The sequence below is a fragment of the Triticum aestivum genome, chromosome 5A (genome assembly GCF_018294505.1).
Source record: "Triticum aestivum cultivar Chinese Spring chromosome 5A, IWGSC CS RefSeq v2.1, whole genome shotgun sequence".
In the NCBI taxonomy this organism is placed as follows: Eukaryota; Viridiplantae; Streptophyta; class Magnoliopsida; order Poales; family Poaceae; genus Triticum; species Triticum aestivum.
The window spans coordinates 473,816,214-473,835,172 of NC_057806.1; the positions used below are offsets into that span (position 1 = coordinate 473,816,214).

Genomic DNA, 18,959 nt, shown 5'->3' on the forward strand with positions numbered 1-18,959 from the left:
AGAAGCTAAGCCAATAGTCTTGTGAACACATGTACATGCTATTACAAACATAGTAATAGATGATAAGAAAACACCCTTGTGACCAAAAAAATATGAAACTAGCGATTATAATGACGAGCATGATGTTTTGCACCGATAACAAATGCTCCTTATATTTTTACCATTATGTCTGGACTGGGAATGGATGCCATACACAATTTCGTTGAGGATACACACACATGAACACCAATATACCCGGCGTACTATAGGGAGATTTAATGCAGGGAGGCCCTGCTGGCGTGGGATGTTGAATATCATGGACGTGTAATGTGTGCCGTATGTTTTTAAGGCAAACGTTACCCATCGTTAATGGTTTGCTGGAAGCAAATGTTTCGGGGTACAGGCCGTTGAGGGTGTGTCCCATAAGGGCACTCCCAATGTATTGGGTCTTAACGCTTTAGATTTCCCATAGTTGGAGTATCATATGAAGTATCATGCATGTACACTAGGCAATTTAGATGAGGTGTCATACAATTAAATGAAGGAAGAAATGATTCGATATCATGATATGATACCATAGTATAATAAATGGCGTGTTAATATGTGTCGTACAAAACAGTAAATGAGGTTATCTATGATACTATGCACACTACGCGCAACCTTGTGGGTAGTAGATTTGCTTTAGAGACAAACACCACAATGCATTATATCTTAGATATTGTATCTAAATGATATTGCATTTAATTAATTCAGGGGTTATATTTTTATCTCAATCTTGTGGCGTAATTCGGAAGAGAAGGTAAGGAGTGAAAAATACGGAGATATGTCACACAAAAGTATATTACACTGCATAGGAAAACCAGCCAAGAGCCATATCTCCACTATCATACAACTCCCCTCTCTCTCTTTTCTTTAAATACAATGCCACCTTGGCATTTTGCCAATGATACCATGCTACTGTGAGAGCCAAGCATTAGGAGTACCCTCAATGATTCCAGCTTCTTAGACCGTGGTGGTAGAAAAAGTGAGTTGAGAATCCAAGAGAAAGAGCAGGATTCGTTGACTGGAAGATGAAAATGCATGTCTGAGGAGCGTTGGGCCTTAGGGACCAGAGGATGACAAATGCACCAGAGATTTTTAAAAAATATTTTTCAGTTGGATTTTTGAAAGTTAATTAACTAATAAATCAGTGCAAATTACACGCTTCACATCAACCTAGAATTCATCACGCATGATTATTGGATATGAGTATGACTAACAGGGACAACCTTTTTAATTTTGTTATTAAAAAACAAAACAAGCACGAGCCCTTTCCGAGAAAAAAAATACAGGCACAAACTCTATCAACAAAAAGACAAAAAACTATAAAACACAAACTAGGCTTACAAGGCTCACTGGATTTTGTGGACAAACTAGGCAAAGTATGATTGAAATTTGAACATGAACATAAAAGTAGAAAAGCTCAGACCAGTTGAAACGAACAACTTCGTTTGGCCAAAACATATACTACGTCTGTCAATCAGGTATTGATGTTGTCACCTCGCCGAGCAACTAAATTAACTGACACTACAAGGGAGGATGTTGAGATCCTCTGTGTATCAAGGAAAAGTTGGTATCAGACACAAAGGGTATACTTTACTCAAAATGTGCGAGATTATTTCCTCTGTTCAAAGGATAGAATGTAAACATACTGTAACTGCCTTTGGCAGGGACTGGTTTAGTGCAGTTACACAAGAGATGATTAGGTTAGGCTTCACTTACATTTCGACCACGTTGCCGTCAGGATCACACATGACAATAGCAATAGTACTACATGCAGTATCTAGATGGCGATTCCAGTCTTCTAGGACACCACGACTGTCATTAAGCAGCATCTTCACCTCAAACAGAGCCTGGACTGGAGAAAGGCAAGTTTTATTAGTAAATAAAAGGTAAATACTCAATCAAAGAGAACTATTAAGTTTGGTGAATAGTTCTGGCGAACATCTATTGCATGTTTAATATGGACCGTAACTGATGTAGAGCTTGCAAAAAGATATAATACAATCGTAAAACATATAACACGAAAAGGTCAGGTCAGGCAATAAACTGATTAAGAACCATAAAAAAACTGATTAAGATTTATTCTCTGCCCTCAGGATAACCAAGGGAAGCTCATGCTTAAGCTTGTTCTACCACTCAGAAGCTCATGCTTAAGTGTCTGCATTTTTAAAGACTATCCCATTGCGCGAAGCGAATGTGCACCAGGGCACTAGAATGAAAATGCTGTGATTTCACACCAAAAAAAGGATATGCATTCATCTCTTCTTATGGTTGTTTTCTCGACATTGCTAATTCACACAATTGACAACGACACGTGCGGGGATCCAAAATCCAGTTAAGTGTTTATATTTTCGAAAGAGTCTATTCTGCAGCCCCTTGAAAAGAAAAGTCTATTCTACATCACTTTTTTTTGCGTCACTACTAATGTGTGACATCTTCTGGTCAAAATTCTCAAACTGAATATGCAGTTCACTTGTCCAGTTACTTTATGTGCTGAAGGTCAAAAAACCCAGTGTAAAGTTCTTACCCTCTTGATCAAACATCTGATATGCAACAGACTGTAAGAACCCCAGGAAGATTAATTCATAAGCTAGCTTCATGGTTTCCGAAAGCTGATATCAGCTTTTTCTGGATAGAAGAACAAAGGATCGTTGCTGATTATAATCTTAACTCTGTTTGCTTCACAGAACAGAGGAATGTGTCAGTGCCAGTCTGCTAAATACCTGCATTATTGTGGATCAAAATAAAGGGCATACGAAACACAGCAGATGATGACATCAACTGAGAACAGTACTCCCCCCTTCAACAATGTAGTGCATATTTTGTTTTTTCAAAGTCAAATGTTTCTATGTTTGACCAAGTTTTTAGCATATTAATATCTAAAGTACTGAATAAATAAAATATAAAGTACACTTCATAATGAATTTAATGATACTAATTTGTATTGTCGATGTTGATAATTTTTTCTTGGCTTTTAGAAAACAAAATATGCACTGTATTTTTAGAATGGAGGGAGTATGATAAATACTATAACCGGAAAGCAAGTACTCCGTAAATCAGAGCAGATGGTCGATGGCTTAAATTTATATTATAATGTAGCGACTACGTGCCAACTAGTTATTTTTTGGGGTCCTCGGAAGCATGGTGGGTGCTTTGCGGTGCGTGTGAGGTGTTTGGCGGCGGCATTGTGTGCAGCGTTTCACCTATTCTCCGCCGGTCTTCGTCCTGTGGTAGTGCTCCTTCTGCTTGGAGATGGACTAGCGTAGATGGTGGTCGTCGTTTGGTGCCTTGATGGCGTCGATGGCGGAGGATCCTACCAAGGTTGGCACCTCAATCTGCTCTGAAGATGGACTAGTGGAAGATGGCGGCGACGACACATGTGAGTGCGTCAGACCGGATTGTGCCCCGAACCCGGTATGTGGCTCGGTCGGGGCCTCCGGCTTTAGATGTTAGGCTTAGGTGAGAGGTCTGGGTATTTGGTCCAGCTTGCACCCCCTTCATCATATGGATAGGAGTAGTGGCAGATGTTGCCAAGATGGCGGATTCAGGCATATTGTTGTACTACTTTGTAAGGTCCTCGAGAATAATCAATAAAATGGCCGTATGCATCTCCCAGATGCAGAGGCCGGGGGTCATCCTCCTTTTCTAAAAAAAAAAAAGTTATTTTTTGGGAAATTAAAAGAAGAAACTAGAATGGTATATAAAAACGCAACATGGGAGAGGTCAAAACCCGGATCAAAAAAGAAAGAAAGGTCAAAGCCCCACCACCATGTCTCACACACTACTAATGCTGCCTTTCTTCCTTCTCCAAACCTAGTGGAGCCATAGAGACCAAGAACAACCGTAAAAAAAGTCAAAAACAGGCGATGAAAATCTGTCTCCCCCTGCATCCATCCACAAAAAATCTTATGTCTCTATGAAGTATTGGGAGCTTACATGCGTGGAGGATGTCCTGCTGCTCAACCTCGGCTCTGTTTGAAGTGAAGATGATGCTTAATGACAGTCGTGGTGTCTTAGAAGAGCCAGGCGACTATGTCTACGCTGGCCATTAAGCATCGTCTTTGCCTAGGACACCACGACTGTCATTAAGCATCGCCTTCACCCCAAACAGAGCCCAGAATGGATCCGGTAGCCAGGCGACTATGTCTACGCTGCGATGTGGTACCCTTGCTTGATGTCTACGCTGCAGCTAGTTTCTGAAGTTGGGTTCCTTTTGATTCAGGTTACCAGTTCTTCATGGACGAGGATGCGGATCGAGTGGCAGAGCCGGCCTCGATGTGGTGCTCACAATCGCCGGTTCGCGCCCCGGTTGGATTCTCGCCGGCCGCGCTCACCGGCGAACCTAGGGGATTTATCTGTTGTTGCCGTGTGGAGAGGAGTGAGAGAGTGAGCGGCGTGGGTGGGTGAGATGTGTTCTCTATTCTTGCACACTAGGTGCTCCTTTTATACTAGTCTCTCCCGTCCGCGAGGGGCACCTCCAGCAGTCAGTATGGATTCTGGCGCGACTCTGTATTGCATTTTGCTGCAACTCCAGCAGTTAATCTAGAGTAATTAAGTTACGGTCACCTTTATATCACTTGTATTGAACTCAATGTTGTTGTCGTAGGCAGTCAAATTTGTCAGTTGGCTGTCTAGCCGGACTAATTTATCGCACTTGTACTGCCTAGTCATTCGCCATTTTTATTCATGTTAAGTCGCAAAGCAGCTCTCAGCCTTTTTAGAGATTTCAATACGGACTATATACGGTTGTATATAGACGTATTTAAAATGTAGATTCACTCACTTTGCTCCGTATATAGTCCCTATTGAAATCTCTAAAAAATCCTATATTCAGGAACGGAGTAATTAACATTTGGTCGCTTTCTTACTATAATCAGGTGGATCATGCAAGCCCTGGCCACGTGGTGTTGGTAAAACTGTGTATTTCTCTTCATTAGGTTTTCTTTTGCTGGGGAGAGGGATCATGTAAAACGGACAGCGATACATACCCTACTCTCTCAAGGGCGTTTATTCCTGGTTGTAGATACAAGAGAACAAAGTGAACAAAGAGAGCAAAGTGTACACACGCGTAGCTATTTAGTCGTTTAGATGCTCATCTACAGGAGAACAAAGTGAGCATGCATCGTAACTATCTACTCCCTCCGTTCTGAAATAGTTGACTCAACTTTGCACAAAGTTAGTACAAAGTTGAGTCATCTATTCTGGAACGGAGGGAGTAGTCATTTAGATGCTCATCTACAGGAGAACAAAGTGAATCGTTTAGATGCTCGTCTACAGGAGAACAAAGTGAACCGTCTAGATGCTATCTACAGGGGAACAAAGCGAATCTTCTAGATGCTCATCTACAGGAAATTAAAACAAAGTGAATCGTCTAGATGCTCATCTACAGGAGAACAAAGTGAATCGTCTAGATGCTCACCTATAGCGCTATGTGTTGCAGATTCTCATCTACCAGAGAACATATATACTCCAAAAGACACAAACCACGGCAGTAAAGCCACTTGTTCAAGCCCACACCAACATAGGCGGATAGGCACATCAGACTTGCATTAACTGGAGTCGCTAACTATAAATGTACTAAAAGCTCTTGATCAATCAACGCAAATGCAAGCCCACGGGTTGAGGCAAAAATATCTTATGTGCGTGTTGTGTTCCAGCCAAATCAATCAAGCGACGAGATGTGAGGCTGCTGTGTACGTGCATGTTAGCTAGTCCAAACTAACTGCACCGTCTTGAGGCACCCGGAAATTTCAGTCAGAAGCTCTTGAACCGGAATCTCACACGGTGCACGTGTAGACTTGGCATTTGAGAGAATAATGAGAGGGCAGTGGTCCGAGCAGGAGGTGGACACCACGTGCTCTCTCATTCTTGTGAGCTGGTGATCTGCAATTTTGTCAATTGTTATGTATAAACATTATTTTGTCAATTGATAACATTCCTTTACTGATTCGCTTTAGCCAGCCAGATTTGCACCAATGATATACAGACCAGGAAGGTATATTTGCACCAATGATCGATATTCAGACCAGGAAGGTATCGATTCCAACCTAGCACCTAGCTAGCTAGGAGATATATAGCTAGCAGAGAGAAAGAGTGGTCGATCCATCATACATGCTTGCATGGTCCATACATACAGTACACATGCACGCATATATGTATGTAACATAAGCATCTCAACTTTACACCTTCAATTCTTTTGGCCGGCATAACAAAAAGATGAGACATTTCTTTTTAGCTCATCAGGCAGCATGCCATGCACGCATACACACACAGTCTTCAAGCTCGATCGTGTGTGTTGTGCACCAGAAGCAAGCGATCGATGGGCACCAATGCATATAGCTGCAAGCCCTTCAGGCATGCAGGCAAGCTAACTACTCCCTCCGTCCTATAATATAAGATCGCTTTGTAAGCCAAAACAGCTTGCAAAACGATCTTATATTATGTAACGGAGGGGTAGCTTGCATGCTCTTGTCCTGCCTGCCTTTGATAAAGCCTGTCTAGCTATCTCGCTATCCATCTCTCTGTACCACTCACACACACTTGCACGCACCTTGTCTAGCTTGCAAAACGATCTTATATTATGAGACGGAGGGAGTAGCTTGCAAGCTCTTGTCCTGCCTACCTAGCTATCTCGCTATCCATCTCTCTCTGTACCACGCACGCACCTTGTCGCTTCCTTTGATAGCATGCTCCTCCTTTGATATCATGCTCCTGGTGTACATCATGCTTTATCAAAGTGCAAGCATATCATTCACAGAAAATTTCCCGCTATCCATTATTATCTGAGTTTGATATGCTTTGTCTCTCCCTCCCTGCACCCTTTTGCACTTTGTTCCTAGACTAGATCAACGGTGGTTTCGTCTTACTTTAATTCCCCAGCCGCATGCCTGCCTCTTTTGCTTTCTCATCTTCTAGCTCTGGTTCCTTTTCCTCTCCGCTTTAATCGTACGTGCATATGGGGCGGGAGCCACACGAGTACGCATCTGATTAATCTCTAGATGGTCATATATCTTCTGTTGCCGACCGAATGGAAAAATCGCCAACATACGGCTTTACATTCATCCTAGGTGAAATCTAGGTTCGGTTACCTTTACAGACACAGGGAGGAATGATCGCTACTGAACTAACTATGGGACGGAGGGAGTAGCTTGCATGCTCTTGTCCTGCCTGCCTTTGCTAAAGTCTACCTAGCTATCTCGCTATCCATCTCTCTCTGTACCACGCAAGCACACTTGCACGCACCTTGTTTCTCCCTTTGATATCATGCTCCTGGTGCACATCATGCTTTATCAAAGTGCAAGCATATCATTCACAGAAAATTTCCCGCTATCTGACTTTGATATGCTTTGTCTCTCCTTCCCTGGCCCCTTTTACACTTTGTTCCTAGACTAGATCAACGACCGCATGCCTGCCTCTTTTGCTTTCTCATCTTCTAGCTCTGGTTCCCTCTCCTCCACTTTAATGGTACGTGCATATGGGTCGGGAGCCACACGAGTTTGCATCTGATTAATCTCTAGATTCATATATCTTCTGTTGTCGACCGGTTGACAAATCGCCGACGTACGGCTTTACGTTCGTCCTAGGGTGAAGTCCAAGTTCGGTTACCTTTACAAACACAAGGAGCCGTACGTCGAAAAGATACATGCATGCGGGAAATCGAAGGAGGAATGATCGCTATTGCACCATGACAAAGCATATGATCATGGACATGCATTGTCCACAAGGTATGATGATCACCTGGCCCCCTTGTGGAAAACGAGGACCTTAAAGGATTTGATGCCACCTGGCCGGTAGGCATATCTGATCTTGATTTTCCGTACGTGGTACGACCAGGCCCCTCTGCTGCACAAGCAAAAGGAAGAAAGAAAAACGGAAGTATCACCTTCTTTTCTGTATGAAACACGGGAGAGGTCAGGGGGAAAGGTGTAGGGAACAAAGCGTGCAACTCAAGAATCAAAGGCCGGCCTATCTATCCATCTACACACTTTTCTTTAGTGGGAGTCCATCTAGCATGCAACAGATTCTGTATGAAACACGGGAAAGGCCAGGGGAAAAGGTATAGAGAACAAAGTGTGCAACTCAAGAATCAAATGCCGGCCAATCTATCCATCTACACATATTTTTTTTAGTGGGAGTCCATCTGCCATGCAACAGATTCTATATGAAACACGGGAGAGGCCAGAGGAAAAGGTGTAGGGAACAAAGCGTGCAACTCAAGAATCAAATGCCGGCCTATATATTCATCTACACATATTTTCTTTAGTGGGAGTCCATCTGCCATGCAACAGATTCTATATGAAACACGGGAGAGGCCAGGGGAAAAGGTGTAGGGAACAAAGCGTGAAACTCAAGAATCAAATGCCGGCCTATCTATCCATCTACACATCTTTTCATTAGTGGGAGTCCATCTGGCATGCAACAGATTCTGTATGAAACACAGGAGAGGCCAGGGGAAAAGGTATAGGGAACAAACCGTGCAACTCAAGAATCAAATGTCGGCCTATCTATCCATCTACATATCTTTTCTTTAGTGAGAGTCCATCTGGCATGCAACAGATTCTGTATGAAACACGGGAGAGGCCAGGGGAAAAGGTGTAGGGAACAAAGCGTGCAACTCAACAATCAAATGCCGGCCTATCTATCCATCTACACATCTTTTCTTTAGTGGGAGTCCATCTGCCATGCAACAGATTCTCTATGAAACACGGGAGAGGCCAGGGGAAAAGGTATAGGGAACAAAGCGTACAACTCAAGAATCAAATACCGGCCTATCTATCCATCTACACATCTTTTCTTTAGTGAGAGTCCATCTGGCATGCAACAGATTCTGTATGAAACACAGGAGAGGCCAGGGGAAAAGGTGTAGGGAACAAAGCGTGCAACTCAAGAATCAAATGTCGGGCTATCTATCCATCTACACATCTTTTCTTTAGTGGGAGTCCAACTGGCATGCAACAGATTCTGTATGAAAAACGGGAGAGGCCATGGGAAAAGGTGTAGGGAACAAAGCGTGCAACTCAAGAATCAAATGTCGGCCTATCTATCCATCTACACATCTTCTCTTTAGTGGGAGTCCATCTGGCATGCAACAGATTCTGTATGAAACACACGAGAGGCCAGGGGAAAAGGTGTAGGGAACAAAGCGTGCAACTCAAGAATCAAATGCCGGCCTATCTATCCATCTAAACATCTTTTCTTTAGTGGGAGTCCATCTGGCATGCAACGGTTTCTGTATGAAACACAGGAGAGGCCAGGGGAAAAGGTATAGGGAACAAAGCGTGCAACTCAAGAATCAAATGCCGGCCTATCTACCCATCTACACATCTTTTCTTTAGTGGGGGTCCATGTGGCATGCAACAGATTATGTATGAAATACATGAGAGGCCAGGGGAAAAGGTATAGGGAACAAAGTGTGCAACTCAAGAATCAAATGCCGGCCTATCTATCCATCTATACATCTTTTCTTTAGTGGGAGTCCATCTGCCATGCAACAGATTCTCTATGAAACACGGGAGAGGCCAGGGGAAAAGATATAGGGAACAAAACGTGCAACTCAAGAATCAAATGCCGGCCTATCTATCCATCTACACATCTTTTCTTTAGTGGAAGTCCATCTGGCATGCAACAGATTCTGTATGAAACACGGGAGAGGCCAGGGGAAAAGGTATAGGGAACAAAGCATGCAACTCAAGAATCAAATGCCGGCCTATCTATCCATCTACACATCTATTCTTTAGTGGGAGTCCATCTGGCATGCAACAAATTTGGTCTGAAACACGAGAGAGGCCAGGGGAAAAGGTATAGGGAACAAAGCGTGCAACTCAAGAATCAAATGCCGGCCTATCTATCCATCTACACATCTCTTCTTTAGTGGGAGTCCATCTGGCATGCAATAGATTTTGTATGAAACACAGGAGAGGCCAGGGGAAAAGGTATAGCGAACAAAGAAACCCTAAGGCCGATCTTTCACGATTTGGAGGGGATCCTATGAAGAACACCAATAACACGAGGTGAAACACGAGGTGGGAAATACTCAAATCAACGAGAAACGATCACACATGTGCTAGATCCACGAACATAAAGAATGATAAAATATCCAAATGCAACAAAGGACGATACAAGAGGCGGTAGTTCTTCTCCATGAGGAGGTCTTGAGGGGTCTTCCCGTGAGGGGTCTTGAATCCACTTGGGGGATCTTCTCCATAAAGGTCGCGGTCTCCGAAGGAGAAAGTATCAAGTGGATGAGCAAAGCTCTATCTCCAAAATGAGCTATCACATTGCTAACCCTAGAAAAGTGGAGGAGTCATATATATAGGCTAAGGGGACAAAAGGGTACATTGGCCTCGGCCCAACACACACGCACAGGCGGGGGTCCGAATGATCCGGAAGGGGAGCCGGACGATCCGGGCTTCAGGGACCCGGATGATCCGGGAGATGGTCTGGATGGTCCGGACGTGCCGAGGAGGCAAGCGGCGGCCCGGATGTCCGGAGTGGGGTCCAGACATCCGACTAGGTCCGGATGATCCGACTTCGCGAAGAGGCCTGCTGTGGTCGAGGGCGTTGTAGTCGGATTGTCCGCGCCATGGTCCGGATCATCCAGGCTGGGGTTGGATCGTCCGGACGACGGTCTGGATCATCCGGGCTTTTGCTGTCTTGCCCTTTCTCTTCTCCGTCTTTGCGTATGTCCTCCTCTTTCGATCCTCCTTGCTCCTTAGCTTCTCCATGGCTAACTCCTTGGTACCTGAGTATGCAAAATGTCTTTGTTTGAGGTAGTAGCCATGTCTCATATGAAAAGGGAGTTGCAAGAGAAGTGATGTCACCTCGGTTTTGAGAGCTCTTGCACGTGCTCGTGTCATGGGTCCACTTGGCACTTGGTGAGATGATGATAGGTCTATGGGGATGACCTTAGAATGCTCCACATGAGGGAGTCCATCTGACATGCAACAGATTATGTATGAAACACGGAAGAAGGCCAGGGGAAAAGGTACAGGGAACAAAGCGTGCAACTCAAGAATCAAATGTCGACCTATCTATCCATCTACACATCTTTTCTTTAGTGGGAGTCTATCTGGCATGCAACAGATTCTGTATAAAACACGGGAGAGGCCGGGGGAAACGGTATGGGGAACAAAGCGTGCAACTCAAGAATCAAATGCCGGCCTATCTATCCATCTACACATCTTTTCTTTAGTAGGAGTCCATCTGGCATGCAACAGATTCTTTATAAAACACGGGAGAGCCAGGGGAAAAAGTATAGGGAACAAAGCGTGCAACTCAAGAATCAAATGCCGTCCTATCTATCCATCTACACATGTTTTCTTTAGTGGGAGTCCATCTGCCATGCAACAGATTCTCTATCGGGGGAGGCTACGGGGAAAGGTATACGCGTGCAACTCAAGAATCAACTGCCGGCCTATCTATCCATCTACACATCTTTTCTTTACTGGGAGTCCATCTGGCATGCAACAAATTCTGTATGAAACACGAGAGAGGCCAAGGGAAAAGGTATAAGGAACAAAGCGTGCAACTCAAGAATCAAATGTCGGCCTATCTATCCATCTACACATCTTTTCTTTAGTGAGAATCCATCTGGCATGCAACAGATTCAGTATGAAACACGGGAAAGGCCAGGGGAAAAGGTATAGGGAACAAAGCATGCAACTCAAGAAACAAATGTTGGCCTATCTATTCATCTACACATCTTTTCTTTAGTGGGAGTCCATCTGGCATGCAACAGATTCTGTATGAAACACGGCAGAGGCCAGGGGAAAAGGTATAGGGAATAAAGCATGCAACTCAAGAATCAAATGGTGGCCTATTTATCCATCTACACATCTTTTCTTTAGTGAGAGTCCATCTGGCATGCAACAGATTCTGTATGAAACATGGGAGAGGCCAGGGGAAAAGGTATAGCGAACAAAGCGTGCAACTCAAGAATCAAATGCCGGCCTAGCTATCCATCTACACATCTTTTCTTTAGTGGGAGTGATGTAGGGTGGAAGCCCTATGGCCGGTCTTTCACGATTTGGAGGGGATCCTACGAAGAACACCAAGAACACAAGGTGAAACATGAGGGAGGAAACACTCAAATCAACGAGAAACGATCACACATGTGCTAGATCCACGAACATAAAGAGTGATACAGGATCCAAATGCAACAAAGGACGATACAAGAGGCGGTAGTTCTTCTCCGTGAGGAGGTCTTGAGGGGTCTTCCCATGAGGGATCTTGAATCCACTTGGGGGATCTTCTCCTGCGGTCTCCGAAGGAGAAAGTATCAAGTGGATGAGCAAAGCTCTATCTCTAAAATGAGCTATCACATTGCTAACCCTAGAAAAGTGGAGGAGTCGTATATATAGGCTAAGGGGACGAAAGGGTATGTGGGCCTCGGCCTAACACGCGCGCACATGCGGGGGTCCGGATGATCCGGAAGGGGAGCCGGACAATCCGGGCTTCAGGGACCCGGATGATCCGGGAGATGGTCTGGATGGTCCAGACATGGCGAGGAGGTAGGCGGCGGCCCGGATGTCCGAAGTGGAGTCCGGAGGTCCGGCTGGGTCCGGATGATCCGGGACTCCATCTGGATGATCCGGCTTCGCGGAGAGGCCTGCTGTGGTCGAGGACGCTATAGTCGGATTGTGCGGGCCGTGGTTCGGATCGTCCGGGCTGCGGCCGAATCGTCCGAATGGCGGTCCGAATCATCCGGGCTTTTGTTGTCTTGCCCTTTCTCTTCTCCGTCTTCGCGTATGTCCTCCTCTTCCGATCCCCCTTGCTCCTTAGCTTCTCCATGGCTAACTCCTTGGTACCTAAGTATGCAAAGTGTCTCTGTTTGAGGTAGTAGCCATGTCTCATATGATTCAAAAGGGAGTTGCAAGAGGAGTGATGTCACCTCTGATTCGAGAGCTCTTGCACGTGCTCGTGTCATGAGTCTACTTGGCACTTGGTAGGACTTGGGATGCTCCGCATCAGAGAGTCCATCTGGCATGCAACGAATTCCATATGAAACACGGGAGAGGCCAGGGGAAAAGGTATAGGGAACAAAGCAAATGTCGGCCTATCTATCCATCTACACATCCTTTCTTTAGTGAGAGTCCATCTGGCATGCAACAGATTCTGTATAAAACACGGGAGAGGCCGAGGGAAAAGGTACAGGGAACAAAGCGTGCAACTCAAGAATCAAATGCCAGCCTATCTATCCATCTACACGTCTTTGTTTTAGTAGGAGTCCATCTGGCATGCAACAGATTCACACAGGAGAGGCCAGGGGAAAAGGTATAGGGAACAAAGCGTGCAACTCAAGAATCAAATGTCGGCCTATCTATCCATCTACACATCTTTTGTTTAGTGGGAGTCCATCTGGCATGCAACAGATTCTGTATGAAACACAGGAGAGGCTAGGGGAAAAGGTATAGGGACCAAAGCGTGCAACTCAAGAATCAAATGCCGGTCTATCTATCTATCTACACATATTTTTTTAGTGGGAGTCCATCTGACATGCAACAGATTCTGTATGAAACACGTGAGAGGCCAAGGGAAAAGGTATAGGGAACAAAACGTGCAACTCAAGAATCAAATGCCGGCCTATCTATCCATCTACACATCTTTTCTTTAGTGAGAGTCCATTTGACATGCAACAGATTCTGTATGAAACACGAGAGAGGCCATCGGAAAAGGTATAGGGAACAAAGCGTGCAACTCAATAATCAAATGTCGGTCTATCTATCCATCTACACATCTTTTCTTTAGTGGGAGTCCATCTGGCATGCAACAGAATCTGTATGAAACACGGGAAAGGCCAAGGAAAAAGGTATAGGGAACAAAACGTGCAACTCAAGAATCAAATGCCGGCCTATCTATCCATCTACACATCTTTTCTTTAGTGGGAATCCATCTGGCATGCAACAGAGTGGGGAGAGAGAAAAGGTTGCAACTACTGTTTGCTTTAGAACTTTAGATCAAATCACGCAGAGCAAACACACGTTCGTGCAATGCTGGCTTGGAAGCTACAGTAGCAAGCAAGCTGCTTAATTGATTTCTTTATCAATAGCACACGTCGTTTCAGTAGCGCACTTAGCGTACGTGCAACTCCTGTTCGGAGAGAAAAGGTTGCAACGTCGTATCACTAGCACACTTTATCAATAGCACACTTTGCTTGGAGAGAAAAGGTTGCAACTCCTGTTTGCTTTAGAACGTTGGATCAAATCACGCAGAGCAAACAAACGTTCGTGCAAAGCTGGCTTGGAAGCTAGCAAGCAAGCTGCTTAATTGATTTCTTTATCAGTAGCACACGTCGTATCACTAGCACACTTTGCGTACGTGCACCTGACCTCGGTAAGCTTCCTCTGTAGCGTTTGGATCAATTGGATCACGATAGAACGTCTCGATGAGAACTGGCAAACTTGGCGATGGCAAACAGAAAATACTGATCGGAAGATTTTTTGGTTAGCCACAGGGGCATATCACTCATGGCTTTCTTTATTGCTTCTCAACGATCTGGTGTTTACAAGGGGCTCTATACACATGTATAAATAGTAGCTAGGAGTAGTAATCTAACCTACACGGCTAAGACCTCCAATCCTACTAGCTGATGGAAACCAACACGGACTCATATGTCGTGTTTAATTCTAATAACTCCAAATTTTCACTGTTAAGATGCTGTCAATGACAAGCAGCTAGCTAGCTTTATCAGAGTGATCGATTGATGGGAGGTAAAAAGCTGTGTAAAAAATTAGCTAGCATATGTGTTACTATGTACTACAGCATATGTGCCACTCTAGCTTTGTGTCTCACGCTAGCTTTGTGTCTCAATCACTCTAGCTTTGTGTCTCACTCTAGCTTTGTGTCTCAATCACTCTAGCTTTGTGTCTCACTCACAAAAATAACTAGACACGCCCCTCTGTGACTTATAGCTAGCTATGCCACTCTAGCTTTGTGTCTCACAAAAATAAAAGAAAGCTAGAGTTACATCAATTCAAACCGTTCATGACCGGTGCACTGCAAACTGAGGGAATTATATTAGTGTAGGATTAGATGCTGTGTTGTTCTCTCATGTCATGTGATAGAGCATGCATCTACCAGAATACAAAACGAGGAGTACTAATACAGAAGCTAGCTATAGAAATGGAGTATATATGTTGTTACCTGGAGGAGTTGTTGCTCCGGAGAGCGCACAAGTTGGATCCATGCTCGTTCCCATCAAGATTTGATTGCTGAACGCACAAGTTGGATCCATGCTCGTTCCCATCAAGATTTGATTGCTGAACGCACAAGTTGGATCCATGCTCGTTCCCATCAAGATTTGATTGCTGAACACACTGGTAGTTTTGTCCATGTCCAAAGAGCTTTTGTCAGGGATGTCCATGATTGTCGTCTTTGCTTGTCCTGCAAAATAAATATTCCACTCACTGCTAATCCAATGGTAGTATATCTGTGTCTGTCTCACACTTGTATAAGAGTATGATTTCTTTCTGAGAGCTGATCTGATCATACCATAGGATGATCAAGACTTGCTTTGATCGTTGTCAAATGAAGTGCTCATGATTTAGATGCAGTGGTGAAGTCCGCACAGTACCTATATATAGTTCTCTGAAATATACGCCCGTTTCATGTGGCTTCAGTGTTTGGGCCTTTTGGGATTTAGAGCAGTGGTGATATTATTATGTACGCATGGTCTGAATTTCTTTGTTCAGTATGTAACTGGCTATTCCTTTTCAGTTACACCTGAACAAGTGTCAGAGATGTGCAAGAGTGTCAGCTCATCCTTTTAATCACATGTTCATTTTTCAGGAGTCAATATACATTGTTGGTCCCTTTACTAAATGCATTAATCTGCAGGTAGATGAACCAGACTGGTCTGAAAAAAGAGCAGATGCATTACGAAGCACCACTGACAATTACCAGGGCCAATGTACTCCTAGACTGGTCCCTTTTGTCTTTGAGAAGTAGGTCTTCCTAGCGCATGGCTGCTACTGCCGCATTGATCAGAAAATTCAGAGTACCTTCCCTTGTTTTGCTTGTTCAGTATACACTTGTGCCTTTTCATTTAGACGTATGGATTTTCAGTTAAACATCCGAACCAGCGACACGGCGCGCGAGAGTAACGGACGGGGCAGTGTTATATTTGGCTAATGATTTTTCTTACGTATCCACCAGTTTTGCACGCAGCTCCCATCGGATGGCTGGGCAAGGAATTATTAGCGGCATATATAAGCATGTACCGCAGTTCTGCCGTGCCATGAGGCACATCAGATGAGTCGGCTCACTCGTAAAGGTGGGAATGTTTTTCTCACCCGAGCAGAGCAGGAGGACCTGATGGGCTGAGTTGCTCGGTCGGCTGTACACTACCCGAACAGATTTTCATCACGCTAAATGGGCTGCCACAGAAACGGGCTGGCTGAGGTGAAGAGAGGCCCGATCAAACAGCTTACTTCAAATTTTCCTCCAGAGTAGCTGCCCTCGAAATTGTGATCAATGAGCCCACGAAATTGCACAAATGGCCCAGGCGAGAATAGAATTGTGATCGGACGGCCAAGGATTGTGAGAATGCGAAATCAAACGGACTAAACTGCTCAACGCGTGAGACGGTGAGAGGGCTGGCAAGGAGCTCGGTTTTATAGTGTCCTAAATAAAACACTGGTCTACTGCAAGAGATACTTTAATTGAAACGGTTACACAAAGCTTTGATTGCAAAAGAAAAAGTTACACAAAGTTGGGAATTGACTAGAAATAACCGAATGGAAACACTATTAGTTTCTTTGCTTTGTTTTATTTTTTCAATGAAAGCACGATCATTTCTTAGTGGCTAAATCCAAAGCTATTTTCTAATATCCTTTTGACTCTTACTGGCGGTCAATTTGTCTTACAGATCAGGCCAATAAGCATATTTCCTTGCTGGATCCTTGCTCCTAGTTGGCTTCTTGAAGGAGATATCTCCAATGGCGTAGACTTTGCAGTTCAGACCTAAGGGTCTTGAAATTGAGGCAAGCAAAACGAAATAAGGAAGAGGGCAGGGGGGAAATCAAATCAAAGAAGGGAAGGGGAGAAGGGAGAAATTACTATGCTTGCTTGCTTGCTGCAACCTGGCGGATGAGTGGATCCAGTAGCCAGCAGATGCAGGGAGAGCAGGAGCAATGGAGGGAAAGGGCCAGAGCGCAGTGGCGGAGAGGCGGTGGTGGGTGGCAGCGCCGGTGGGATAATGGGTGCAGGTGACGCCTCTTACCAGACTCCCAGGCAAGGCAGCTCAGAGCGAGCTGGAAACCTAGGAGACGAAATTTTCCCTCCCACAGGCTGCGGGCTGGGCGGGTGGCTCACTTATCCCCTCCCAATCCCTAATTCTTTTTTAGTCGAACGACTCAAGGTGCACGACTGGTCCTTCGACTGCTCGATTCGGCGAACTAGTCTACACGAGATTTCTAGTCGACACCCAGAGTGTGACTCATAGACTAGTCTAGCCACTAGTCTCGACTAGTTGCTGTCTTGAGTAGTAGCTCAACCCGTAATCAATGCTCTGGCCAGATAACCAGCTACCTTCCCAGTGACATTGTCATGTTTCTTAGCCACACCAAGCGGTACAAGGTGTTCTACTGCAACACAACGGCATTCATGACATCACTCACTGTTCTGATCCTGTTTCTGGTCAGGGAGCTGTGCCGGAATGCAATTTGGCTCCATTCGCTGCAGTTCGCGATGTTGCTTGACCTGCTGGGACTTATGGGGGCCTATGCTGCTGGGAGATACAGGGAGGTCAGAACATCCGTTTACATTTGGGTATTACTTGTTGGCATCTTCACATATGTCACACTTAATGTAGTGTTCTTCCAGCATCTAGCGCCTGGATGGCTTCGAGAAATTTTCAGGGATATCCAGAGGTTCTGAGAGGATTCTATATAGCACAAATTTTCAGCAGAAGGCACAACATAAGAGATGATCCAGATGCTCCTCTCCATGACAAAGAGGAGGAACTGGAGCGGAACCATAGTTTCTTGCTGGTTGCAGCTACATTGGCAGCAGCAGTGACATATAGTGCAGGGCTAAGTCCACCAGGTGACTTCTGGCCTGACAACGAGGGTAGCCACATTGCCGTTGACCCGGTGCCTCGAGATCACTACCCCCACTGCTTAAAAGCATTCAGACGTTACTGGCTTTCAGTTGATGATCATGATTAAGTTCCACCTTACCCTCAGTTATGATAATTGCATGGTTAAGCACTAGATGTGGCATACAGTATTAAAGCCATTGATCATGTTTTAGTCGTTTATTGTTTCGGTTAAGGCTATAATTGCTAATGGTCGGTGCTGATAAGATAATTATGATATTTAATCTATTCAGTTAGAATTGAATGTTGAAGGAAATCCAAAAAATATTTCCCCAATCCGAAACACTAACCCTGGACGGCAAACCCAACTTGCAAATTCAAACCCCCAAAGTTTGAAGCCCAAAATGATGAAATTAAGATGAAGAGAAAGGGATTCGGGGCCTACCTACTGACGCTACGACGCCGCCGTCTCTCTTGATGGCCGGCGGGAAGAAATGGCTGGCGGCGCCGCCCTATCGGACGCGAATGTTGTGTGGCCCCGCGCCGCACACGTCGCCGGCGCGAACAGGCTTCCGATATCGCCATGTGCTCAACACGGCTAGCACCGTTCGGCAGAGGAGCGCGCGGCCTTGAGGCCAGGCACGCTGCTCCGACGAACGGGGCTGCCGCACCGCCATGGCCGGCGTGCTTAGGGTTTGACCCGGCGCTGGTATTGGTCGATAGGAGCCGTCGGCTCGATCCAACGTCGGAGACCGGCAACCAGCTCCGAGCGGGCCTTTGGGCATTAACAGGCCGAATGTAGCCGTGGGCTACGGCCCAGGCTGTACTGGCCTGGCTAAAATAAAAACGCAAATCTTATATACGCACCTTATAGGCGGTCCCAGTTTTTAGATGTGCTAAAACA

The 18,959-nt window shown here is 45.1% G+C and overlaps 2 long non-coding RNA genes across 3 annotated transcripts; both read right to left on the reverse strand.

The window, feature by feature from the left end:
* Nucleotides 1-786: 786 nt before the first annotated feature.
* LOC123104123 (uncharacterized) lies at nt 787-4,724 on the reverse strand. The gene is made up of 2 exons (XR_006450144.1): nt 2,549-4,724; nt 787-1,876 (listed from the first exon to the last, which is right to left on the reverse strand). It is a non-coding gene; the product is annotated as an uncharacterized lncRNA (long non-coding RNA).
* Nucleotides 4,725-9,862: 5,138 nt separating this feature from the next.
* Nucleotides 9,863-17,382, reverse strand: LOC123104124 (uncharacterized). 2 transcript variants are annotated; one of them, XR_006450146.1, is made up of 5 exons: nt 17,077-17,382; nt 16,884-16,988; nt 15,163-15,402; nt 12,193-12,999; nt 9,863-10,954 (listed from the first exon to the last, which is right to left on the reverse strand). It is a non-coding gene; the product is annotated as an uncharacterized lncRNA (long non-coding RNA). The 2 variants fall into 2 exon arrangements; XR_006450145.1 differs by lacking the exon at nt 9,863-10,954 and having other exon boundaries at nt 11,212-12,999.
* Between the last annotated feature and the right edge of the window lie 1,577 nt (nt 17,383-18,959).